This window comes from Lepidochelys kempii, chromosome 7 (assembly GCF_965140265.1).
Source record: "Lepidochelys kempii isolate rLepKem1 chromosome 7, rLepKem1.hap2, whole genome shotgun sequence".
Taxonomy (NCBI): domain Eukaryota; kingdom Metazoa; phylum Chordata; order Testudines; family Cheloniidae; genus Lepidochelys; species Lepidochelys kempii.
Window position 1 is genome coordinate 90,127,231 of NC_133262.1, and position 27,778 is coordinate 90,155,008.

At 39.3% G+C, this 27,778-nt stretch overlaps 1 protein-coding gene across 3 annotated transcripts in view; it reads right to left on the reverse strand.

Moving 5' to 3' along the window:
• Positions 1-27,778, reverse strand: part of PRKG1 (protein kinase cGMP-dependent 1) — a 901,242-nt gene that overhangs the window by 748,641 nt on the left and 124,823 nt on the right. The gene's annotated exons all lie outside the window — the stretch shown is intronic.

Consider the following 27,778-nt stretch of genomic DNA (forward strand, 5'->3'; position numbering starts at 1 on the left):
GATCATTTGGAAGCAATATCTTTGTCATTAATCCATCTCTGTTTGATACCTTTGTCTTTAGCATTTGTGGGATCACACACATATACACTTTTACTCTACATGTTGGCTTTATATAAACATTTGATTAGAGTGCAAATGATTTTTACTTTTTAGAGAGCAGACACTAACAAAAACAAAACGGCTACTACATTTACAACAAGCTGGGATTTTAAAAGAGGGAGTATTAATGTTCAGTAAGTCAATCATCACCTGGTGTTAGGAAGAGTTATTTTCCCCAAAACCCGCTCCTTATACTAGATTACAAAATATGCCAGGTCTGTGGGGTGAGGAGCGTCCTTTTGTGGACTCAAAATAGTGGACCAAATGATCTATTGGCCTGTTCCAGGATAACAAAGCTCGTAAGAATTTGAATTTTAAAAATTCACTTCAAAGTCTATCTATCTATAATAAAGAAGATGTAAAAGGTATCTTATTGTATTGAAGCACTTTGACTTGATTAATTTGATTAGTGACTCCTTGGGTCTACTTCTGATTTCATTTACACCAGATGATTACTTGATTTAAATGACAGGTTTCAGAGTAGCAGCCGTGTTAGTCTGTATTCGCAAAAAGAAAAGGAGTACTTGTGGCACCTTAGCGACAAACCAATTTATTTGAGCATAAGCTTTCGTGAGCTACACCTCACTTTTGTGCATCCGCTGAAGTGAGCTGTAGCTCACGAAAGCTTACGCTCAGATAAATTGGTTAGTCTCTAAGGTGCCACAAGTACTCCTTTTGATTTAAATGAAGTCTCATGATTTCCCCCAGTGAAACTGACATCAAAATCAGGCCCCACATCTAAAAGGCTTAGATGGTTCATGTCCTGGGTAGTCAGTTTACTTATACAGTACATTACCAGATAGTCTGTCACTACTATATTCGACGTTCAGACAGAAGAGCATATTTTCTGTCAGTGTAAATTGTTATCGTTATACTGAAGTCAATATACTTCAATGGAGCAATGACAATTGAAACCTGCCAAATGATCTGCCGTTCTCAGTTAAATTCATTCTAGTGCTGCAGACCCTCACAAAACTGTATGCAACACTTAAGCTCCACATAAAGTGGAAGCAAGATATGCGGGGAACATGCAGGAATCACACACCCTTGGCATGATGTTAATTTTAACTTCTCAGCAGCTGTTTGCACACCAACATGCTGGTGGTAGCTACAAGAGGATGCTTCGCTGCCACCCAGCTCCTCCCATCCTCCCTGTTCATGAGGTGGCTGCTTGGTCCTAACGGAGCAGTGTTGTTTCCACCTTTTCCTCCTGCACATTTCCTCAGTGCCTAGTCCGACTATTAAGAGTAGATGTTAAACTCCTTTCCCCAGATCAAACGCACAAGTGGTAGGTAGGACCATGTGTAGAGTCTAAGCACTGGGATGAAGTTTACTATATGAAAGTATAATCTAGCAATATAAAACAAGTTTATTTCAAGACACAACCACATTTTCTTGAACAGGAGCCCAGGTTGTGGCTCTAGAAGCTTAAAACAAAAATGAAAATCTAGAAAATACGTACTTAAAAATACACTTGTTTTTCTTGCATTATAGAAATTGTCTTTCAAAATAAGTCTTGTGGATATTACTCCATATAGCATGTGTGTTTCAAGTGTATTGGGAAAACACAGATCAACCTTATGTTAGGCATAGAATTTATTCTTTAATGTCAAATATGGCTTTCAATCTTCTATTTCATTGAAATATTCTAAACAAAATGCTTTACATCAAACACAAACAGCACTGACCTAATTGATGTGTCTGGAGCACAGAAGCCTTTTCAGTATGACTTAGAAAAACAGCTAGACTAGCTTTGTGGAAAACTTTTTACTTTCATGATATCTAATTAAAGTTAAAATGTCATCATTATGATTACTAGGGCAAGCAAATAAAAACAACCCAAACCACACCTATTCTTTTATTGCTTTTGTTCTTGGTAATGAAAGACTATGGAAATTTATAAGGATGAAGAAATGGATATTCAGCTTCCTCCCTCATTGGCTTCTCTATGCTACTACAAGACTGAGCCTTTGTCATGCTCTCAGAAGTACTGTTTTAATACTGTGATTTGCCTAAGTGCTTTCTTGGTGCTTCCTACCCTTCAAAAAAAAAAAAAAAAAACAGATGATGCTCACCACACCAGAGTGTTCATTATTTACATTCACAGAGTGCCAACAAATATAACAGAAACCTCCACGTTAATCGTATCAACTAACATTACATTTACAGACATTTATTTCAGTTTTAATTGTCAAAACAAGACTCTTCTTGATAAAATAAGGTCCAATTCTTTCAAATAGAGAGTGTTCATAATAAATAAGAATAAGAATATCCATCAAGTGACTGTAGGGAATTCAGACACAGAGTGAAAGCCAAATCTGATCAGTTAGGGAGGCAACAGAAAATTATATAAATTATTGCAGACTATGAAAAGTAAAGGTAGGGGGAACACAACTCAGGGGCTCCAGAAGGGGCCTCAGAAAGTCTGAATGATAAAGCAGGCAAAAGGAGCAGAAAAACCATTAGGAATTCTCTTTCGGGGAACAGAAGCCACAGAGCAAGTATGATACAAGTAAACTACAGGAATTGGTAACATTTTCACACAGACTTCCTATCTCCATGTAAGGAAAGCTCAGACATAGTATGTTTACAGCGTATGAAGGTCCTACAAAGAAGCACATGAAGAAGGATTGCAGAAATTAAGGCTACGACCCACTAAATCACTGAGACCGTTTCCCTACCAGTACAGGACACTCTGACGAGACAAAAGATATGCCAAATATTATATTGATAATACTTCATCTTAGCCAAAAGTGAAAAATCATACAAATAAATGTCTCCACAGACTATTGTGGATAATCTTGATTTCAATCACATTTACCCATCAACATATCATTAAAAATGGTCATTTTTAGAAGTAGTCAGCCTTAGACAGACATTTTTAGTAGAAGACAACAACCACAGTGATGAGCACTATTTCAATGTCTGTAAACAGTCTTCCTCTTCATGCAGAGAAACCACATATGAATGAATGAATGAATCCCCCAGTGTTTACACAGGTAAGCTTATGCCAGTGTTCACATCCTATCACCACCTTCAAAAAAAATTGCTTGAGCAACGTGAATTCCTTTAATCAATGATTTTTTGCATCCATTTTATAAAATAATGCTCAACTTGAACTAATCCAAAATTAAGTGCAAATATATGGTCATGATTACAGTAAGACTTATTCTGTTGTGCCAAGGGGTGGATATTTGTCAGCCTGGTAATATACAGAATTACTTGTGTAAGTCCAGTACCATTCCTAGATACTTAACTTTCTCTAGCTTGTCTAATAAACACAGTTTTCATACAATAAAATTAATTTTGGAAGTATTTCAGATTTTAAAAATGTATTTTATATAGGATATTTATCCAAGCATGTGAAATTAATTCATACACAGCATAATGAAACTTATATTTTATCACCCATTATTCCTTAATTTTTAGTTTTATAAAATTGCATCAATCCCTGAACTAAGAAAAGTATGCATCTAAACTTTTTGACAGAGAAGGATAGACAGCCCCAAAGTATGTTCTTTTCAATCAAGAGTAAGTGGTTTAATAATGGACAGTTACTGCATTCTCTTTTTATGTTTGAAGGAGACTCACTATTTCATTTGTATTTTCTGATTTGCTATCCCAATGGAGGCCATCTGTAAGTAAAATAAACCTACAATATTTTTAATGGAGCAGGCTATCTCCAGATGACCCCATTTGAAGAAGAGTTCCCTTTCATGAATATTTATTTAATATGGAGTTTAATTTTTACGGGACACTCAGACTAGAAAGTAGCACTTATTCATTTTCTTATTACTCTCTAAAGGAAGATACAAGAATAGTTAGGAACCCTGGCAATAAGCAGTCATTGTGTTCTGAGGAAGTTAATGATTAATTATAATGGAGAAACTATCAGGAATAAGAGGGGAAATAATGGCACTCAACAACTCCATAGACTTCAATCTTTTCCAAGTCAATTTTAATACCATCAAGATAATCAATAAGGCAATAGGACAGCCACCAAACTAATTATATTGGGACTGATAGGATTTGAAAAAGAGTATCTTAAACATTTATTTAAATAATTGTGCTATATAAAGGCCCAGATCTTCAGCTGTGACCTCCTCTCAAGAGAAGATTCAACAGTGACTTTAAACCACCTTTCAAGTTACCAAGCCTGAGCTGGCTGTGTAACAGTTCTGTACTCAAGTGTGTATGTTTGAGTATCTCTAACTTGTGTCGCTGCCAACAGCTCCAAGGAGCCAATATGGCAGTTGAAGACTGCCAGAACACACAGAAGATACAGCTACACACCCTACACCAGCAAGGGGAAGACTTGGCTCAGAAGCCACTACACTAGCTATCTGCCCACAGAGCCTCTCTCTACACTGGAGTGATCCACCTATGCCAGGTGTAGAGCTGCTTTTTGGAAGTGGGCACACTTCAGTGCAGAATTTGGCCCAATTAGCGAACAAGCTGTTGATAACACCTGCATAAAATGTGAGAAGTTTCACTAAAATAGGAAGATTTACTATAGTGGGCAATTCAAAATAACATGAAGTACTACACAACCTTAGATTACAAGAGAAATTAATGCTACAGTAATTAGTAATGTACACAGTAATGCACCAAAACCTCATGTGACAGACTGGAGTTAATCTGTCAGTAATTCACATTTTAGAGAAACCAGAATTCATGTTAAGAATATGATCCCAGTCTCTTGAAACACTGGGCTAAAAGCAGGCAATTAGCTGTCTGCTAGAACAACAATTTCAGTGACATACAATAAATACAAGAACAAAGTTTAATTAACATCCCAAAAGGATTTTTCAACATCCGACAATCACTCAAAGGAGAGGAAAGAGAAAATGCAAATGTGGATGGAAAGACCCAGATCCTGCATAACATCAGGAAAATGTGCATTGGTATAGCTGAACCCACCCCTAGCCCTAATGTGGATGTGCTGCATGGCATGAACTGGAGCATGCTTAATGGAATTTACTCTCTACTTTTTGGTGAAGATTGCACCAGTGAAGTTTACACTGGTGCCAATTTCCCTGATTTAGACAGGCTGCCATTTGTGTGGTTTGTACCTTCAAAAGGGACATTTAGAGAAACAAAGGTGGACCAAGTATATGGGAAGGGAAACAGCACTCTACGCAAGCCAGAACAAATTTAGGAACAGAGATCAGGAACATAACTTGGGGCATCCAGTATAAACATACCAGCTACACCAGAAACACCTGAAGGGAAGCAGCTAGGGGCAAAACTAGAAGGAAATATATCAGGCAGACTGGCTGGCTAAGACGACTAGAGAAAATAAAGTGCCTTTTCAGAAGGTAACATATTTTGTCTTCAGTTCCCCTTAGGTGTAATTGAAGTATCTGATAGAGTTTTTCCAGAAAACCAGAATAGTTTTGTACAAAAGTGATGTTTTAAATTGAACCTCTCTATATACTTAATAAATCTTATTTTTAACTAACTGCTTGACTCTTCAATATGGAAATTTCATGCAGATCATCACAGATGGGAAACAAACTTGCCTGGAGCCTACCCATACAAAAATTCTCAGTTAGTGGCTCCCAGACTAAGTACCACATATAATAGGGAAGGACTTGCAGGGCTTTGGGTTATGAGATACACAATAAATGCTTACTGAGGAGAATGGAGTTCAGGAAGGTAAAAAATAAAATCTTAATGTTGGTGAGGTCTATCTCTTGCAAACTGACCCCTTAGAACCATCAAAAGTATGTCTTTCTTGTGTTATTACATCACTGTGATGGGGGGGGAAAAAACTCCTATGAGCCAAATACAGTTCATTTCATTACATGCAAATAAATCCATTCGGTTTGTTTAAATTTAGGGTTAAATTCTGCCTTTTTGGAATGGTCTCTGAATACCTCCAGATCAGCAGCTAGGACTGCAGTCCTTTCCCACTTGGAGTTCAACAGACTACTGTAAAAGAGACATGCTGTAGGATCAGGCCCTTTTAGAGTGTAAGTCCTGCAGGACTCCAGACTACCACCACAGTATTCTCCTATTTAAATCCATCACACATGATGTTTTAAAATGAGGACATTTTGCTACAAAATTAAAACATGGCAACAGAGATACACATTTCCTATTTACAGTCTGGGAGCAAGTACCAGGAAATGTTGTCTAATCTAGCTTTCCATTAGCTATTCAATGGGACCCAAACTGTCTGTAAAAGTCTCAAAGGCAATTTATGAGAAGTAGAGAAACTTAATTCAAATGATACCTTGAGTTACTTCCTTTTTATAAGGCATTATCCATGCCACGGGCTAATAAACTCCAAGGGAAAAAGCTGGAAAGCGTATTAATTCAGGATGTGATTATTACCAAATTTACAGAGTATTTTCAAGTTACTGTTATAACGCTTGCCTACCTGTGATCCTTTGATTTAAGTCATTCATGACATCTACAAAGCTTTCATCTATCAACCCTTTCCCCATTAAAGTCCTGATTCAGGAAAGCTTTTAACACACATGCTTAAGTCCTTCTCTGTTCAGTACAGTACATTATGTTAAATTTATACTTGCTGTCCTGAAGCAGGGCATACCTACAGAAGAGGATGATTTCTGGTGGTAACTGGCCAAATAGTTTAAAAAAAGTCTTTAAAAAAGTATTTAAAAATAGTCTTTAAAAAAAAAAACCAAAAAACACACCACGAACAAAAAGAACCTAAGAATTATCCATTATGTTAAAAGAATGCAAAGTTAATTTACCAAAAGGGGAGAAAAAAATAATCAGGAAATATTAAGGTTTTACATGTACAGTACAAAAAGAAAGATGTTTAGAAGGTTCTGGATGCAGAAGTAGCCATTAGGACATAAAAGTAACTTGTTCTTTCATGGGAAGAGTACAGAAGAATCAGATTACCAAACTGATATTCAATCCAGAGAGGGTTGTTGTATACCAGATTACTCATGCATATTGATTCACATATGGTATCTTCTTTTTTGGTTTGTAAATTATATGTTTGCTTATGCAACTAAATTGTGAAAGCTGTAAACTGCTACTCACTCTGAGCAATCAAAGATGCAGAAGTTATGGAGGGATCTACAGTGAAAATGTCTCAATCCATTAACCATATCAAAGTGACCACCACCAGAACAGCAAAAAGTTGAGGGAAACCTGTTTACACACACACACACACACTTCTGGTGGTTGTACCTAGATCTCGCATGTGTGGTTTGAATCTTCCTATATAAAATATGCAAGCAGAAGCTTAGACTCCATATGCTTGAGAAGATAGCCTAAAAATCAGAGATCAAACTTATTCCCTTTTTCAGATGTAGTTTTGTACTTGCGGCAATTTTGTTACAGGACATATTATTTGTGGGAGGTTAAATAAAAATATGTTTTCACTATGGGAATTTTGCATTAAGGAGTGGATTAAGGTATATGTGTAGCATATGAGTATTATGGCTTTTTGTTGTACAGGAGCAAAGTGGTTGAAGATTTTAAATCTTTTGGATAGGGAATTCTAGGAAATGTCCTTCTATAAAAAAAATCTTAGAGGTAAAATGGAGCAGGCAGAAATCTAGGCCTAGCAATAATCTTTAAATTTTGTTTGTGCTGCTGTATCTCCTTACACTAGGTGGTTGTATTTTACTTGTGTATTTTGGCAATATTTTTCTTGTGTTTTTTTCTTAAGAGAATTTTAAATATAATCATTCCTAGGTTTGACAGATATTCTAACCTCATGGATTGGAAACAGAATAAAAGTCAAGTCCAAAGTTGAAGGAAAAATAGACCCCTTTTCCTTTAACATGCATGCATAACACCTGTGAACAACTGATTTTCCATCAAGTGCAGTACAAAACCTGTTTTGTGTTCCTCCCAGCATCTTAACTAAAAAAGAAAACAGAAGCATTGCTCAACAGGAGAATTTGTAAGCCTCATGATCATGTGATTAGAGTGAATTTTTAGAAGTGTTCACTTACGCAAAGTACAACAGTTCACTGGCAAGAAGGGTATTCGACAACACGAAGGGACCACCACTTTTGGACTAGTACACAACTTTTGAAATGGAGTGTTTGGAACTGAAAAAACCTAGACCCTAGAGAAATTAAATGTGGTTTTTGACCTAAATTTTTTTAAAAATGAAACATTTGGTCTTTAAAAAAAAAAACTCACCACACGCACACCACAAACACACCACACCATGAAGAGTATTTGTCACACTTGTTTCTAAAGTTTTATTGTTTACTTCCTTATGAGAAAGAGTTTCCAAATTATAAGCTGTGTTGACTGTGCACCCCAGTGTGAATATCTAAATATGCCATTAATATATTTTACTGCTAGGCTGAAATTATCTTCTTCATTTAAATTTTTTTAAAAAAAATATGCAATTCACCTGCAGTTTTGCTCACTATATCATGTTTTAGCTTTCCTCATTAAAGTGCAAGCAAAAATTACATGGAAGAATGTCAATACAATGTCCCAATCACCCAAGCTAAAGTGTACCTTTAGCCTAAAATTTAGTAATGTCTTTCAAAGCCTATCTGTCTAGGCAATAGAAAACCATATTCTTTGTAATTATTTCACTGTAACTATAGGGACATCACACTCACCGACACAAGACTAGAACATGCCTCGCTCTCAAAGATTTGGGGGTCTCTGGGGCAGTGAGTTTCATTTTGAGGAGCAACTCCCAGTGCCTCTGTAATGTCATGAACATGGCACTCCAGTAAATCCTTGTTTAGCTAAAGCAAATAGCTCCACAAGGTAATAGATGCCCAAAGAGTATTTATCATAGGAAAAGACTATAAAAAAATCAGTTATGAAAATAACTTGGTTCAGATGGTTAACTAGGAAACTTGCAAAGTGATTCTGACAGAGGAATGGGTAGCTATCCATAGCTTATATTTCTTTTCGAGGAGGAGGACAAACATTGCTAATAGAGATTTATAATAAAATACACACACACACACACACACCCCTTCATCCCATTAAGATACAGTGAGTGACACCTGTGAGAGACAGTTAACACCTGTGTTTACACACAATTAAATATTTGAAAAATAAATTAGCATCTCTAAAGATCTTCCCGAGTGAGAGGGGAAATTCATTTTTAAAAACACTTATTGTATGTGCACATCTGCCTTCAAAAGGGCTATTTCAGGATAAAATGGAATAGGAAGTCTAGTAATGAATACAACCCTGAATGGATTTGGGGACCACCATTTTAGGGATAATCAACCAGAACAGCTGAGTAAATACCTTTTGTGAAAGATGCCAGATATGATGGTGAATTCTGTAAACTTAAATATCAAATTATCTCTCTTGACAAGATTTAATCAGGGGAAAGAAGAGCAAGTGCAACAAGATAATGGGCCACAATAACGAAGGTGTGCGTTGATACAAGATCAGTCTCCGAGTTAGAAAAGAAAGGAATTGCTGACTGCATCTCTCTGACCAAAGCAGAGCCAAGAAAAGGATGCTGCTTTATGCACATATATTTTCCTTTATATTCACTTTAATTACGTTTAGTGTACCTATCTTGCTGAGTTTTGCAAAGTATCCAGATTAAGTATGTAAGACTTCTTTTTTTTGTTGGAATTTGATGTTTTCTCTCTACTCTAAGAGAGACAGGCTGTCTCCAAAACAGAAAACAGTCCTCAGGACACCGGGGGGTTGAAGGCCCATCTCAGTGGTCTTAGTCAAAAGGTGCCCCACACTGGGCAACACAGGGCTAATAAATTATTATGGGCTCAGCCAGCCTTAACCCCCCATCCCGGCCAACTTCTGAGAGATGTCAGACCTGGAGAGAGGACCTTAAAACAGCAGTTTGTGTCAGACAAAAAGAGAGAAGACCTTGAATCTTCCTCTCCTAGAAAGAGGGCTGGCTTTAGGCAAGAGCTCCTCAGATGACCACTGTGTGATGGTCCCTCCCTGAAAGAAGGGCAGACTAATACTGACTGATCTTCGGGAGGATTATTTCTTCATAGAAGCCTGTGAGCCTTGTTGGGGCCACAGCTGAAGGCTCTCTGAAAGAGAATTTGTTTTTGCATTTGTTGACAACTATGGAAGGGACTGACTGTGTGGGGCTCAGCCTTTTATGACTTTAGTGGAATACCCAGACATTGCAGACTAGAAGCCCATGTGAGTGCAGGGGCCTGCCCCAGAGCCTAGGTGGTGCCCTGAGGAACTAAAAGGAAACACAGCATATCAATGAAAGTGCACAGAAATACCTTCCAGATCAGCTCACTGTTGGAGGCTAGAACTGGCTTCAGTGAATGAAGTCACAATATGGGGAAAATTCCTTAGCTGGCTATGGCCAGGAAGTTAAATGTTCAAGAACTGGGGCTCTAAAGCAGCTACGTGCAGAATGAGATTCACCTGCTAGTACCTCAAGGGACTAGTGAATGTTTGAGAGCAGAGTTCTATACTGTCTTGTGCTAGGGAACCAACATCAAATAGGAATGCAGTCTATGCAGTCTAATTAGAGACTGGCCTATTCTCCTCTCAAAACACATGTATCTTTTACAATGTCAACGGGAGCAATGCACACATAGCAAGAGGTGACTAGACCAGAGCTGTCCAATTGTCCTACCCCTCTGAGTGCGTTTTCTGAAGACTGACTATATCTGAAACAGAGCTAGGAAATAAAACCGTTTCCAGATTCAGCTCTGACCAAAAAAAAAAAGAAAAAAAGAAAATATCAGAGGTGGGGATGTTCAGATCCACCACTGATAGTCTGAATAGCCTCTCTCACCAAAACTGGAAGATATTCTAGATAGAGAAGTTCTGGACTCTTTCTAAATATGATCTAACTATCATGGAGCTTCTGTTGTATAAATTACTCGTAGTTCCTGCTGCTTTATTTAGTAAAAGAAAGCACTCTTGTTAAACAGGAATTTAGGTTTGTTATATTGGCTGAAGACTTTGTAAAATAATCAATGCTTATTAGCTCACAGCTAGACAGATAAATTAATATTGAATGTGTAACTGTTCTGTGTGTGTGTTAGGCTTTTTAAAGACTTGCAGTTTGCCATTTAATAAACTATAAAATCTAACTTCCAATCACCAAGTTCTTAACTGCAATTGCTCAGTAGGTATAACATAGTTTCAATTATTAAAAAATTAGGACTTTTCAAAAACCTAATAATCTGCCTTGAAAACCAGATGCATTAAATTAAGGTCTGTATAACCTACTGTAAATACAGATTGAACCAACTCTTCTGGTCAGCATCCAGTTAATCTCAGATAGCACACTGGATACCCCATGCTTACTGTCTCTTTTTCTAATTTGATAAAATTAGTTAAAATGTATTAACATTAGCCTGCCATAGGAAAGGAATAATGAGGCAGATTGAATAAAATATTTCTTACAACTACAGGTGACCAAAGTTCAGTATTAAATTATTCTGTCGTTACAGAACACTTTTCTTCCAGTGTGCAGATTAAAACAAGTCTTTTTTTTTAAATGACCCCCTACTCCTACACCTGTTTTGGCAGAAGTTTAAACATACTTTTCTCCTTTTAGGAAGGAACGAACAGTATTTTGCACTTGTAATTGGAAGGAGCTAAAACAGATAACACCTAGTGCCAGCACTACTGTAACAGAAATAAATTGGTGAAAGAACAAATTCATGAGTTTTTGTTCATGAATAAAAACTTTTTTGGGAGAAAAAAAAGCCACACACAGCAAAAGGCTAATTATTGCCATCATTTTGGGACTTTCTGTAGCAGAAATTATGAGGGGTGTCTGTGCATCACAGAAAGAAGAACTTGTAGACTTGGCTTCTCAATACAGCCTAGCTACTCAGTTAAAAGTTTTGCTATGCCATACATCATTTTGACTAAGATTTTAGGTTCTGTGGATGCATTATAACAATTTGCTTGTGTCCTTACTAAATACGATTTTTCAGAGCCAATACTTGCCTTAAATGGCCATGAAAGCTATTTTAAGCTTTACTGTACACATCCCGATTTCAGCGAGAGTGCTAGTAATAACATATGTTCTTAGTCAACCTTATATGAGGAAGCTCTGAACAGACTGCTGCTTTGTCATGCTTGGATGTGAATCGAGCCGCTAACAATGAAAATAAATGTACATAGTGTACTGCTTTTCTCTAACACCTACAATCAAATCTAGATATTCATTTCATAATTTTGACCGAAGGGATATTATTCTAGACAGATGATAGTAAAAGATAGCATTCAGAACACAAGTGCTGTCTTCTACAGAAGTCTGTTCAGTTAGCAAGCAAGACTAATTGAGTTAGCATCTTGAAATCCTTGAATAAAAAGCACTATGTAGCTGAAACATATTTTTTTCTTCGTTAAATGTGACTAATCAATGGACACTTGTGGGGGTAGGGAGCGTGATCCAGGGATCTTTTGGTGCCAACTGGCAGATGGGTGCATAAAGGCTGCAAGACCCAGTGTATCTACATAGTAATTCACCAAAGAGAGTCATGCAAGGTCTCTGCTGATAGCTTGTATCACAGTGGTCTTCATAATTATTGTGAAACGTACGCACAGATAATATGCGAGGAGTTACGTCCATATACACCTAACATTATGTTCTTAATGTCTGGACTTGGAGCTGGTCACCTAATGTGAAAAAAAAAGGTTTCTTTCAAGCAGAAGATATTTGTTTAATCGCTCTGTCTACATGTAAATTGAGTATCATACTTCACAATGTACACCTATTTCCAATCTGAGCAAAATCCTAATCCAGTAATTGCAAAGACTCTGGGGAGATCCTAGAAAGGAAAACACAAGCAGCAGGGCTTATCCTGTTTGCAAGTGAAGACAATGGATTTGTGGACTATACCCATAGAGAAACAAGGTAGAGGAGGTAATATCTTTCATTGGATCAGAACTTCTCTTCATGGAGCTAACACAGCATTCTCCTTCATGTCCAAGGAAGGAAGCAGAGACAGAGCTGAAGAAAAGCTCTGTGTAGCTTGAGAGCTTGTACCTTCCACTGACAGAAGCTGGGCCAATAAAAGATATTACGTCACCCCACCTTCTCTCTTTCATATCATAGGACCAACACAGCTACAACAACACTGTATATAAACTATAGAGACAGACACACGCTGGATCCTTCCACTGAGGAGTCAAGAAGACAGCATGCTTGCCTCATGACTGGAAGATCACAGCCAAGCAAAACTGCAATATGGTGGAAGGATTTTGGATGAGCTTTTTCTCTACACAGATATTTTCTGAATATCTTGTCAGTTAAGTTTCGACTCTAGTATGCACATTATGATTTTACTTTGTATGTAACCCAGGGATCGGCAACCTTTGGCACGTGACCCACCAGGGTAAGCCCCCTGGTGGGCTGGGCCAGTTTGTTTACCTGCCACGTCCGCTGGTTCGGCTGATCGCGGCTCCCACTGGCCGCGGTTCACCGCTCCAGGCCAATGGGGGGCTGCGGGAAGCAGTGCAGGCCAAGGGATGTGCTGTCCACCATTTTCTGCAGCCCCCATTGGCCTGGAGCGGCAAACCGCAGCCTGTGGGAGCCGCGATTGGCCAAACCTGTGGACATGGCAGGTAAACAAACCGGCCCAGCCCACTGAGGGCTTACCCTGGCGGGCTGCATGCCAAAGGTTTCTGATCCCTGATGTAACCCTTTGTTTCCAATATTTCAGCTTGCTATCATTGAATCTCTGTTTTGTTAAATTTATACTTTATTTTTCTGTAAAGAAATCTAAGTAGTGTGTGTTCAGCAGAGCTGTATTCTACTGTGTAACTGGTAAGCTGTGGTGTACTGTTCCTTTGAAAATAGAGGCTCTGGAAATTCTGTGAGTGTCCAGTGGATTGGGGACTGAGCACTCCAGGGAGACACTTAGAGGACTTGGGGTTTGAACTGTACTTATCATTAACGTATAAAGAGAGAGAAGAGCCCACAGAGGCCTAGAAGGCAGTGCTTGTGGTACCAGAGGCTGGCGGTGTTAGGGAATTGACTCACAGCAGGCACAGACATGCTTCCTAAGGGGAGGTGGAAGTGAGGCACCTCACAACCCAAGGGACTCCTAGGCAGCATCACAGAGAGGGACCCTCTTCCCCTGCCCCACATACACCCCTGTTTTCTCCATTCAGAAATGTTTCTAATTTTTTTTACACATGAGAAAGGGAATGTTATATACGCAGCTTGCTAAATGGAGACAATGAATGTCATGCTTTTTTCTACTAATCACCCAAATTAAAAATTAATCCTCAAACTGTAGAAGTTTCACAATCCAGATATGAAGCTTCATCACCCTCAGGGTATGCTTTATCTTTTGAGAAATGTGCAGGAAGTAGTTATGCAACCAGACAACTGATTTAACTTCCAGGAATTGCTTTGGAGAAGCTCTACGTTGGCTTCTCCAATGATACCTACTGACAAAACACAAACACCCTTTTAGGATCCTGCAATTTTATCAAGCCTACTAAGCGAGAGACAAGATACTTACGGCACAGGAGATACAGTTATATAAAACAAAAAAGGGCATACAAGAGAAAAAAAGTGCCTTTTTGCTAATGGCCCCACCCCTTTTAAAAATATGAAACATTGTCAATATTTTTACATTGATTTGCTGAGGTAGCAACTCTTATCCTCTATATGGGCACTGCTTAAAAGTGCCATTGATTCTAGAAAGTGATCCTCAAAAAAGGGTCAAGGAGCTCAATATTTATTGTCTCTCGGTGACCCCTGTATTACCTTTACCAATAAAGAGCTATATGGGCAGATTCTCTGGTCTCCTAAAAAACTTAAGCAGTGCAGAGTGGCCTTAAAACGCCCCGAGATTCCCAGCAGATAGTTCTACCTGTGTAAGTAGAACCTCCAATGGCACCAAACAGGCGGAAGCAATGGAGATAAGCAGAGGCTGGGAGGTTAAGGGGGATGAGGGCACGTCACAGTAAGGATTTGGCAAAGCTGAGCAATGCTACCTCGGAGCCTTTCCTAGCATAAGAGACATTACACCAGCTTTCTCAGAAGTGGAAGAAGAGGGTAGACCCCCTCCTGGAGCAAAGTGTCCCTGAATTAGGGAGCCACATCCAGATCCCTGTGTTCAGCACTGTCAGCTACGTCTGACTGGAGAATCAGGACAACACGTTTCTAACGTGCTGCACAGTGACTAGCCTGGGAACTTGAAATCAAGTTAGTTTCTGGCTTGCGTTGTACCACCAGTTTCTATGATACTTCAACTAGAACTTATTAAATGACTCTACTGAATACATGCTGTTCTGAAAAGAATGCAGCACACTCAATAGTAGCTGTATGAGCTCCACAGTGCTAACAAAAAGGTAAAAATAATGTCACTAAAGTAAGCTCAGTAAACTCAGATTCAGAATACATACAGAGAACAAGATTACAAAACTACCATATTTCGTAAATTTGACCATAGCATAATCAAAGCATTAAAATTTAGATCTTTAAGGCTGTTTCTAGACCTATTTACACCAAATTTTTTGAAGATTCTCTCCTTCCTTAGGAATTACTGCCTCTGCAGGTCCTACCTGGTTCTCTCAGTCATGTCTGGAGACCTGTGTACTGCTGCAATTCACAAGTCAGCCAGTTCTCCATCTACTGTACATGTGCTACCAGTTTCCACACACTCCAAATGCCATAGGCTAGTAGATTTATGAAAATATTCATTTTGTAAAGCTTTTCCTCAAACAAAAATGGTTTATCCATTTGCACCATTTTGTGACAATGTTACCACTACAACCTTGTCTTGAAATTTTATGTTCAGCAAGTACTATTACTTACTACTAAATGCAATTATACAATCTTCTTCAGACCACTTTGTCTTATGGCAAAAGAAATTCTCACTACTTGCAGATTCTTTTCCATAGCATAGAATTTTTTTCAAAGGTGTTACAATAAATTGATCTAGTTCTTAATTACAATTGCCTATTACTGTGATGCTCTGTATCCCTGTATTCACCCTTTGCACCCTTATGATAATCTTTGTACAATTTCAGCTTGTGAGGTATCATTTGAAACTCAACTTGCTGGTCGATACTGTCCTAATAAACTGTGTGGACACGTTGTATGTGACATTATAAGATTCCACTGTATGGTGTTACTAAAACATACTCCAAGTCTGGGGAGCAGCCAAATCAGTTACTCAGAGACAAAAGACAAGCAGACACCTCAGCCAGGTGTAAACAGGTGAAATGGGCCATCACCTGCTTAAGTGCCTATTAGTTGGCAGGAAAAGGGACACACATGAAAAATTTACATCTTAAAAAGAAACATCATGGGATTTTGTCTCCTGAACCTCAGCTGGAAATGCTTCTCAAAGACGGGAAGGAACTTTAAGAAAAGTAGGGCAGACCCCAAATCCTTCCTCCCTTTCTCTCTGCCCACAGCACTTGAACAAAAGAAGCAGCATTGGACTGGGGAAGGGATCCAGACGTAAACAAATTCAGCCAGCAGGACTGCTGAAATGTGGTGAGAAACCTTTGCTTTCTGAATTCACTCTAGTTTAAGTTAGGCGTTAGTTGCATTTTACTTTTCTTTTTCTCGTAACCAATTCTGACTTTCATGCCTCATTACTTTTATTCACTAAAATCTATCCCTTTGGAGTGGATAAACTTGTTTTATTGTTGAATATAAACCAGTGTGTTTGAGTTGAAGTGTTTGAGAAATTCCATTTGGGATAACAGAGTTTGTGCATGTAATTTTCTATTAATAAAATGGACTTTATACGAAATTGTACTGTCCAGCTCTCTCCTGGACAATACAAGACATACACTTTCTGGGGAAAGTCTGTGACTGGGAATTTGTTGGTGTCACTCTGCAATGAAATCAAGAGAGTGGCTGGCTACAGCACTCAGACAATATAACGGAGTAATTTACAGGCTGGAGGCTGTGTGTAAGCAGACCAGGAGGAGTGGTAGCTCTCACAGTGAAGCAGTGTAAAAGGCACCTCAGGTTAGAGACCTGAGGGGACAACTGTTCACCAGCTCAGATTGTACCCTGGATATGTCACAATTACACTGAGTGATTTCACAAAATATTTTGCTACATGAACACTTCCTGATATGCTATGCATGTGGTATCACACCAAGGCTGATGGTTTAGAGATAAATCACACAAGTATAATTTAAATTCATGATAGGCGTTTTAGACTTATCATAGAATATCAGGGTTGGAAGGGACCCCAGAAGGTCATCTAGTCCAACCCCCTGCTCGAAGCAGGACCAATTCCCAGTTAAATCATCCCAGCCAGGGCTTTGTCAAGCCTGACCTTAAAAACCTCTAAGGAAGGAGATTCTACCACCTCCCTAGGTAACGCATTCCAGTGTTTCACCACCCTCTTAGTGAAAAAGTTTTTCCTAATATCCAATCTAAACCTCCCCCACTGCAACTTGAAGTGCTTTACTTTTGCCACTTATGTGGTTGGTGATTTGAGGAATCATGCCTTTGTGTCACACACTAGAGTGACTGAAACTTTGAGAAAAGATTGCAGAATGGTTTTGGCTTTGATGACTAAATGATCATCTGTTCTTGGTGTTAGAAAACAGATGTTTGTGAAGTACCTGCCAGGATGGTTGATGGGAAGATAATGATACTTGTAAAAGCAGAAGGTGTAACAGATGTTCTTGCATAATTGGAGCAGAGGTCTGGCATGATGAAGAATCAAAGCTAGTTTTCCCCCCAGTGCCTGGTATCAAACAAACAATGGCACTTAAACCTGGTTTGTGATTATTGGCTATAATACTATGGAATTCAGACCTGCCATATTTCCAAAGACGCTTCCATACTCCATATCCCACCCCTTCCTGCAAGCAGATTAATAAATCTACAAAATATATGGAGAAAAGCGACAGATGTAGCATTCCTCTTTGCTGTAGGACAATAGAAACCATGCAAGGGAATATTATGCTGTCTCCAAAGAAGACACACGATCTGACCCTGCCAATGCAATCTGTGAGTATGAATGCCACATCTGAGCAGTTAACAAGTAACAAAAAGTTGCACCACCTGCACTCCCCAAAATATGGAAGTCAATAAAAGAGTAATTATATTCCCAAGTAACAAGCCTATCTCCCAGCGCCAACACAGGCTATGCTTTTCATTCTTGAAAGGCAAGCAGTGGTCTCAACCAAGGCAAGATAAAATAAAATAGAATCTTCTCTATTTAAATTCTTACATCACACACATCATTATGATTTACAAGTGCCTTATCCAGAGTTGCTCCATAAATAAGAGCAACTTGACACACCTGCTTTGGATAGATTATTTGTAGAAAAAGTGATTGCGTATCTGCTCTGCATTTCTTCCCGTCATTTGTCTAGACTTCCATTATGGAAAGTGAATCAAATATCTGATTAATATGGAGTCTGTTCTTCTCTCAATGCATGCCACTCCACTCGTATTAATGGGATTTCAGTGTGCACAGTACCATGGGGAAAATAGAGGCAATGGGCTTTAATTCAGCAAGTTTTTAATAAGTGCATAACTTAAAGCACCATTCATCTGCTAAAAGTTGGACACATGCTTATGTACCTTGAGGTATGTGCGAAGTTAGACAGTGCCTACTTCTCTATGTTTATATAGTGGGGCCCCCCGTCTTGGTGGTTCTTAGACACCACTGTAATAAACAGGTTTCAGAGTAGCAGCCGTGTTAGACTGTATTCGCAAAAAGAAAAGGAGTACTTGTGGCACCTCAGAAACTAACAAATGTATTTGAGCATAAGCTTTCGTGAACTACAGCTCACTTCATCGGATACATTCAGTGGAAAATAAACAAGATTCATAATACTGGAGCTGTGGTTTGCATCCTTGAAGAGCTTTTATTATCAAATGGAGTCACAGAGAAACATCAAATAATCATAGCTTGACATTCTGTCATTGGATTGTTTGAATCATGATGCCTTGTTGATATAACTCAATGTCATCATGAATTAATGCAATGTTACAAGGCAAACTGTCCTGTCTCGTTTTGTGTCCCTTACATCATAAGTTTGTTACGGCAGAGTATGGGTATTATCTGCTTTTTGGCCAAGCAAAGTAAGATCTAACAGTTTGATGGCATTTCTCTGTCCGTAATGTGATAACTTTGGAATGCATAGCCAATCAATTCCAAGCCTATTGATTTTGGTGCAAAACAAACATCAGGAAAGCCATTTCCCAAGACTGCCTGGTGCTGCAGGTAGAGGGAGGGTGCACAGAGCCCCTAGCATGAGGGTAGAAAATGCAGGACCCTGGTATTGGGGGAGGGGGGGTGAAATGGGGACACAGAGTCTTTGCCAGGGAAGTGGGGAGGAAGAAATGGGGAGCCATGGGGCGGGACGATGGTATAAGGGAGGAACATGGGGGACACACCCCTGGAATCTGGCAGAGGGGGAAATGGGGGACTTGCAAAAAGTCCCTGAAATAGAGGAGGGTGAGAGGATGACACACAAGGAGCTTGTGAGGAGGAATGCAAGGAGCTCTTGGTGGGTGGAATGTACTCAGCCTTCAGCAGCTGTGCAGTGTGTGACCACTTAGGCTTTGCATTGTCAGAAGGGAAAAACTGTTAGCCTGTGGTGCTGTGACTATTTTGTGGATCTCTGCATAAAATGAATCTCATTACATCCTCCCCACCCCACTTCATCTCCTTGTTCCCAAATACTGATAGGGTTTGTTAGATTCCTCTCTGCCTCACTTGCTGTTGCACAGAGAAGTAAATGGTATTTTTCTTTTCTCCCCCACCTCCTTACCACCAACTCCTTTTTGCTGCAAAAGACAGCCCACCTGCCCAGCAAACTTCTGCAGCCTTAAGGGTCAGTTCTTCAAATTGACACTTTGCTCAGTCTAGTCAAGACCAAGCAAAGCAAGAAGAGCTGTAATCAGACATGGGTTTCCACAAGAGATATACTGAGCTTCAATGCCACAATTTGGGTATCATTGGTTTAAATAATTTTTACACCACTCCAAAACATGAAAAAGGACCCTCTCAGAGCAATTAAAAAAAAAATTATTCATCTCGAATTTCTGGTTGAGTATCAACTACCCACCAGAAAATTCAGATTGATACACATTCCCTTACAAAATTGAGCAAGTGCTAATGACTGATCTAAACAATAATGAAATTAAGAACAATCACCACAAATGTAAATGCACTTTACAGTACAAAAAATAAATAATAAAAGAGGAAGGTGCAAATATTTGATGATAGAAATATTCTTTAGTTTCCATTTAGTGAAGGGATTTTTCAAGATGTTAAAAGTTCAGCATTTTCAAAACATCTCCACAGCTATTCTGATTGTCAGTGTTGTGAACCCACTTAACAGCTTAAATGCATTCTTTCGTGTGTGACACACTGTGATTAAATAAAGCAAATCACCAATTCAATAGAGAATATAAGTTTAAATCATGCTATTACTGGCTGATCTTGAACCTCTGTTGTCTGAGCCACAGAATTCATCAGAAAGGGTGTCCATCTCATGAAATTCGTTTTTTTCCATTTATATTTGGGCCACACGGACACTAACGAATCCTTCTCCCCTTGTGAATTTGGTGCAAAAATCCACATCAGACAGATGGTTAAATAGTCATAAGCCTTGGCCAGTCCGAGGAAATGTGTTATGGGGGTGGGGAAAAGGGAAGGAATAGGATGAGATGAAAAGTCTAAAGCCAGTGTTCCATGTCTGAAATTATTTTTAAACTATTGAATCAGAATTAGGCTGTGGCTGCCAAGCTGCAGAAACCAATGGAGATTCTGAACTCGCAAAGCTTAGTTTTTTTGGACAGAATCATATATATACACACACACACTCTATTTAATATTGGAATCTACTGATTATGTATGTTAAAAATCAACAACTGTGCCATTTTAAAAGTCAGTATAAATATTAGTGTGCCTGTGTAAAATTAGTTACATATTTTTCTTGTACCTAAAATACAAATATTTTTATATCTAAAATATGCTATTTGTTGTCCAAGATCCAGGTTTCAGGTTTGAGCAACAGACAGATGTTAGTTATCTCTCGTATTTGTTAAGATTTTCATTCAGCTCGCAGAAAATTAAATATTTGAACAAAATGAACTGCTCTGACAGTGAAATCTTCAAATCTATTTCTTATAATGTACCCGGATCTGGTCTGAGACTCATATGTCACAACAGTTTTGTGGATTCTAAAGACAGGCATCTCTAAGACATATGCTTATAAACCTAATCACAGACAGATTTCAGGGCAGGGGGGGAAAGGGGGAAATGCAGCCACAGACAGAAAAAAACCCCACAATTACTACAGTCTGGCTCGACCACAGTTTTAGCGAGCAATATTTTATTTCAAGATTTTTGCTAACATAAACAAGGCTTACACAGTGTCCAATCGTTTGAATCCTAATGTCTCTGTTTTAAAAAGTCTGAGATTATTTTCTATTGATATACTTTAAAACCAACCACCAACGCTAAAGTTTTACCATGTGTGTTCAGATACTAGTTTCCTAGGAAACCAGTGACTGCATGAACACTATAAAATGTAGTTTCTTGTGCTTGCTGTTGTACCACAAGTATGCTGTTATTTCCATGACACAAACCCTACTGTGGAGGTTAGGTATGCAGTCTACCATTGTAGCTAATAGACTTTAATGCAATTGCAGAGACTTTAGTAAACACCCTACGGAGTATACATGCGCCTATCTTTTACACTCATTTTATAACCAATCCATCTGATTTGCTGCTACAGAGGACAGTGAACCATCACTGCTGTTAGAGGAAGAAAAAGGGGAAAAATAATAGTAATAAGCTTCATTGTACTAAAGGTCTTCCTCATTCCACCAACTTTTCACAAAATATAAAAAACAAGGTAGTGGTATGGATTTCTCTGCATACATATATACCCTAGGTTGATTTCTTCCAAATTATGTCTTTTTTTTTTTTTTTCCAAAAAAACCCTACATATTCAGACACTTCCAGCCAATGTTTCTCTTTTAAACCGTAAAAATTTTAGGAATTTTTAATAGGTCTTATGCAGAACGAAAGCCAGTGGACTAGAAGTAGCAATGACATAGGGCATTGAAGGTGTCCAATGACATTAAATGGAGTGGTAACAATGGATCTAGCATCAGAACTACCAACAGCCACAATTTAACGAAAAAAGATTTCAGTATCTCCATTACCCTTAACATAGTTGGATAAGGCATGGTATGTGACTGTGCTTCTGGACTACTAGAATCATACAATATCTGTACCAAAGAGCACAAGCAGTCAAAGAAGCAGCGACATATCACGTCAGTGTGTCCTTTGCAGTATTCTCTAAAAATACATAAAATTCTTCATCAATATATGATTCAGAACAAATTTTCCTTTGACTCATGAAATCACCTCTGAGGCAGAGAACATTATGTTTTGTGCAGTGGGCATGTATGTGTTTTGCCTTCCTCTTAAGCATTCAGTGTAGATTACTGCTAGAAGTTAGATATGCCATTGCTCTGTTCTGGTATAGTAATTCCCCTGTAATATTAGGACATTAGCTCATTTTTCTGAGTAATTACCCAACCTGTAAGGTGCACAATGCTTTCAGGAATACAAGCTGCTAGAACTTAATTGTACTTTCACAATGAGTCTGGAGAGTTGGTCACAACAAAATACTCACTTTGGGGAACAAACTGAAGACTGTTCAATTTAACTTACTTAAATATCATAGGAAAAGCTTCTTCCCATAAAATCTTCAAACAGTCTAGGCACTATCTTAAGCTTTGGCAGAGCACAGGTCAGAGTACATGTGAAAAGGTGGTTTTAAATATCACCATTGCACTCCATGCACAGGGTCCTGTCCTGCACAGAGCTCAAAGTAAGAGTATCCTAAGGATTGCTCTAATTTATGCCTAATACAAACAGCCTCAAGGAGCTAAAAAGCAGTTGGGGAATCATTGTGGCATAGGCTCAACCTGGTCATGCCTATACTATCCTTGGCCATCCCAGCAGCAGACAGACTGAGGGGCACAAAACCCTGTTTGTCATCACTATGCCACTGAGGGATCATGCTTACACAGCAGTGATCCTCTCTTGTCCAATTACACCAACTTTAGGGTCATTTTGCTCTGGCTACACCACACCAGAGAATGTGGTGCCTTTATTCCTAAGCATCATAGAAATGTAAGGCATGGGTGGCAGGTATCGTAGGCATGAGTAGGCTGTGCTTTCCCAAACATCTTAGCATGGCCCTGCCCGCACTCTGCCCCCAGGCCAGGCCAGGCCAGGCCAGGTCCCCTCCTGCAGTTCCCAGAGTGCTCTGCCTTGACAGGGGTTGGCTGGCCTGCCTCCCACAGGGAGTCAGGGCAGCTAGTGCTGGGGCCATGCTGCCTGGCACACCTGGGCTGGCCGCACTACCTGGCCGCCCGGAACACCATGGCTGGGAGCGCTGCCGCCCGGCATACTGGGGCTGGCTGTGCCGCCCAGAGCACTGGGGCAGGGGCTTTGCCCCATGGCCACCCGGTGCTGGGGGCTGCGGTGGTGATGCAGATAGGGAGGGGCAGGGCCTTGGACACAAGAGGAGGAGCTGGGAGCTAGCCTCCCCCGATGGTCGGGTCACCGGCCCTCCATGATGTAGTGCTAGAAAGGACCTTGAGAAGTCATCAAATCCAGCCCCCTGAGCTGTAAATCTAAACCATCCCTGACTGGTGTTTACCCAACCTGTTTTTAAACAGCCTCCAATGATAGGGATTCCACAACCTCCCTGGAAGCCTACTCCAGAGTTTAACTGCCCCCTATACTTAGAAAGCTTTTCTTGGTATTTAACCTAAATCCCCCTTGCTGCAGATTGACTCTGTTACTTTTAGTTCTATCTTTAGTGGACATGGAGAATAATCGATCACTATCCTCCAACAGTCCTTAGCATATTTGAAGACTGATAAGGTCCCCACTCGGTCTTGTTTCTCTCAAAACTAAACATGACCAGTTTTTTTAAAAGCCTTCGGCATAGGTCAGATTTTCAAAACCTTCTATCATTTTTGTTGCTCTCCTCTAGACTTACTCCAATTTTTCCACATCTTTCTTAAAGTGTGGTACCCAGAAATGGACACAATACCCCAGCTGAGTCCCTACCAGTGCTAAATAGAGAAGGACAATTACCTCCCATGTCTTACATTCAACATTCCCATTAATACACCCAGAATACTAGCCTTTTTCTCAGCAGCATCACAGTGTTGACTCATTCAATTTGTGATTTACTATAACCCCCAGATCCTTTTCAGCAGGGCTACCACCTCTTCAGTTACTCCCCATTTTGCAGTTGGGCCTTTGATTTTTCCTTCCTAAGTGAAGTACTTTGCACTTGTCTTTGGTCTGAATTCAACAAGGTGAAATTCAATAATTTCTCAAGGTCATTGTGCATTCTAATTCTTTCCTACAAAGTGCTAGCAACTCCTCCGAGCTTGGGGTCATCTACGAATTATGTAAGTCATTAATCACAATATTAACTAGTACCGGACCCAGGACGGACCCGTTAGGGACCTCACTAGATATACCCTTCCAGTTTGACAGCAAACTTTTGATAACTACTCTGAGTACAGTTGTGCACCCACCTTATACTGTAGTAACTTCATCGAGATCCCATTTCCCTAGTTTGCTTATGAGAAAGTCATGTGGAACTCTCTCAAAAGCCTTTCTAAAATTAAGATATCACATCTACTGCTTCTCCCCATATCCACAAAGTCTGTAAACATGTCAAAGAAGGAAGTTAGATTGGTTTGAAATTATTTGGTTCTTGACAAAGCCGTGCTGGCTATTTCTTATAACCCTATTAACCTCCAGGTACTTACAGATTGTTTTATTATTTGCTTCAGGATCTTTAAAAGTTTTTAAGTTACGCTGACTGGTCTGTAATTACCATGGTCCTCTTTGCTCCCCCTTCTTAAAGATAAGTACTACCTTTGCTCTTCTCCAGTCTTCTGGGACCTCACCCATCCTCCAGGCGTTCTCAAAGATAATTGCTAATGGTTCCAGTATTACTTTGGCTAGTTCCTTAAGTATCCTATGATGAATTTCATCAGGCCTGTTAACTTGAATATATGTAACTTACCTAAATATTCTTTAGCCTGATCTTTCCCTATGTTGGCTTGCCTTCCTTCCCCCTTGTTGTTCATATTAATTGTTTTGAGTATCTGGCCATCTTTAACCTTTTTAAATGAAGTCTGAACCAAAATAGGCATCAACACTTCAGCTTTCTTAAATCCATGAGCTAATAGCTCTCCCCCCACCCCCCCGCCCACTACTACACTACACTTGCCCTTTTTCTTCTTGTTCCTAATGTATTTAAAGAACCTGTTATTGACCTTTATGTCCCTTGCTAAGCGTAAGTCATTCTGTGCCTCCACCTTTCTGATTTTGTTCCTACATGCTTGTGCTATTCTTCTGTACTAGTTAGCAATTTGTCCACATTTCCACTTTTTGTCGGCTTCCTTTTTGATTTTCAGATCATTAAAGAGCTCCTGGTGAAGCCACATTGGCATCTTATTCTTCATATCATTCCTTCACATCAGGATAGCGGAGGGACATTCTCAGCTAGCACCAGATACCAGCCATTTTATACAGCCTGAGTGGTACAGAATGATCACAACAGCAGGAGAGAATCTGACCTGGGATCTTTAACTTCCCACTGGACAGCCACAAAGACAGGCAGAAAGGACTTCTGTTCAGCATCACATCTGAAAGCTGACATTTCTAATAGTGCATCATTGCACTGATACTACATCACAATGTCAGCATTTGATTAAAACCCCAGGGAGTGGAACTCACAACCTTTTGCTACCAGCAGAAACTTACTGACATTAGTGAATTTCCCTGTTTAATTGAGAATTAACAGATTTCCCTGTGTACATAAATTGTTTTGTTTTTTTTAAACCAAGAGAAACCACATTCAGTCAGTTTAACATTGTATCACTGTTCCATTGTGGTTACTTTTAAATGTTAATTACGGTCAAAAGAATAATAAATAGGATCACATGAAAAATGCATTTATCTTGTATTACTTGGATATATGCCAAATTAAATTAGTTTATGACTTCAGTTCTCATTATTACCCCATCAGGTGATATGATGCCTGTAACCTACTATAATGCTGTCCCCCTACTATGTGCTAAAATGACTGACCACCATTTTCAATTACAACATTGTTCTTGAGATGTCATTTTCTGCAGTGAAACACTGAAGCCATAATGTAAAGTAACTAATGTATAGATGCTGGTATTACTTGTAAGCTTTGACTGCTTTTTTCTCCCTCCATTTTAGATAGTAATAATTTAAGCTGTATTTTGGAGGTTGTGTAGTTCTCAAATGAGAGCTCCCTAATGAATTTTAGTTTCTAATGATTTAGTCATGGCTTTTACTGACCTCATTTTAAAAACAGAATATATGGGTTTCAAGCACCTGTATTTTGTGAATTTAGTTAATGTAAAGCTCCCAGTTACTGCAGCAAGGACTGTTGTGATAATTGGGCCTATACACTTAAACCACTTGTGAGCCTAGCTATGGGAAAGTTGATGAAAGTTCATAAAATAATTACAACAACCTATAATAATAAATGTTGATGGAAAAGAGGTATAAAAAATAGACAGGCTGAATTAGTCTAGACAAAAAGGCCTACTTTAATAACTCATGGAGTGTGTTCAGATCATGCCTAGTTGTCATAAATATAAAGGGAAGGGTAAACCCCTTTGAAATCCCTCCTGGCCAGGGGAAAGCTCCTCTCACCTGTAAAGGGTTAAGAAGCTAAAGGTAACCTCACTGGCACCTGACCAAAATGACCAATGAGGAGACAAGATACTTTCAAAAGCTGGGAGGAGGGAGAGAAACAAAGGGTCTGTGTCTGTCTATATGCTGGTCTTTACCGGGGATAGACCAGGAATGGAGTCTTAGAACTTTTAGTAAGTAATCTAGCTAGGTATGTGTTAGATTATGATTTCTTTAAATGGCTGAGAAAAGAATTGTGCTGAATAGAATAACTATTTCTGTCTGTGTATCTTTTTTGTAACTTAAGGTTTTGCCTAGAGGGGTTCTCTATGTTTTTGAAGCTAATTACCCTGTAAGATATCTACCATCCTGATTTTACAGGGGGGATTTCTTCATTTCTGTTTACTTCTATTTTTATTAAAAGTCTTCTTGTAAGAAACTGAATGTTTTTTCATTGTTCTCAGATCCAAGGGTTTGGGTCTGTGGTCACCTATGCAAATTGGTGAGGCTTTTTATCCAACATTTCCCAGGAAAGGGGGGGTGCAAGTGTTGGGAGGATTGTTCATTGTTCTTAAGATCCAAGGGTCTGGGTCTGTAGTCACCTAGGTAAATTGGTGAGGCTTTTTACCAAACCTTGTCCAGGAAGTGGGGTGCAAGGTTTTGGGAAGTATTTTGGGGGGAAGGACGCGTCCCAACAGCTCTTCCCCAGTAACCAGTATTAGTTTGGTAGTGGTAGCGGCCAGTCCAAGGACAACGGGTGGAATATTTTGTACCTTGGGGAAGTTTTGACCTAAGCTGGTAAAGATAAGCTTAGGAGGTTTTTCATGCAGGTCCCCACATCTGTACCCTAGAGTCCAGAGTGGGGGAGGAACCTTGACACTAGTAAACAAGAAAAGTATGTCAGGAACACAGCTGGCTCAGGGTGAGGTCGCCTGGCAACCCCACAAGCTTGAGTAGACCCAATGAGCTCTCACTAAGAGACTGTGCTCCCTGCTTGGACCAAAAAGTCAGCAGATCATCATTTAAGCCTTGTAGCAACAGTAATACAGCAGCTGCTC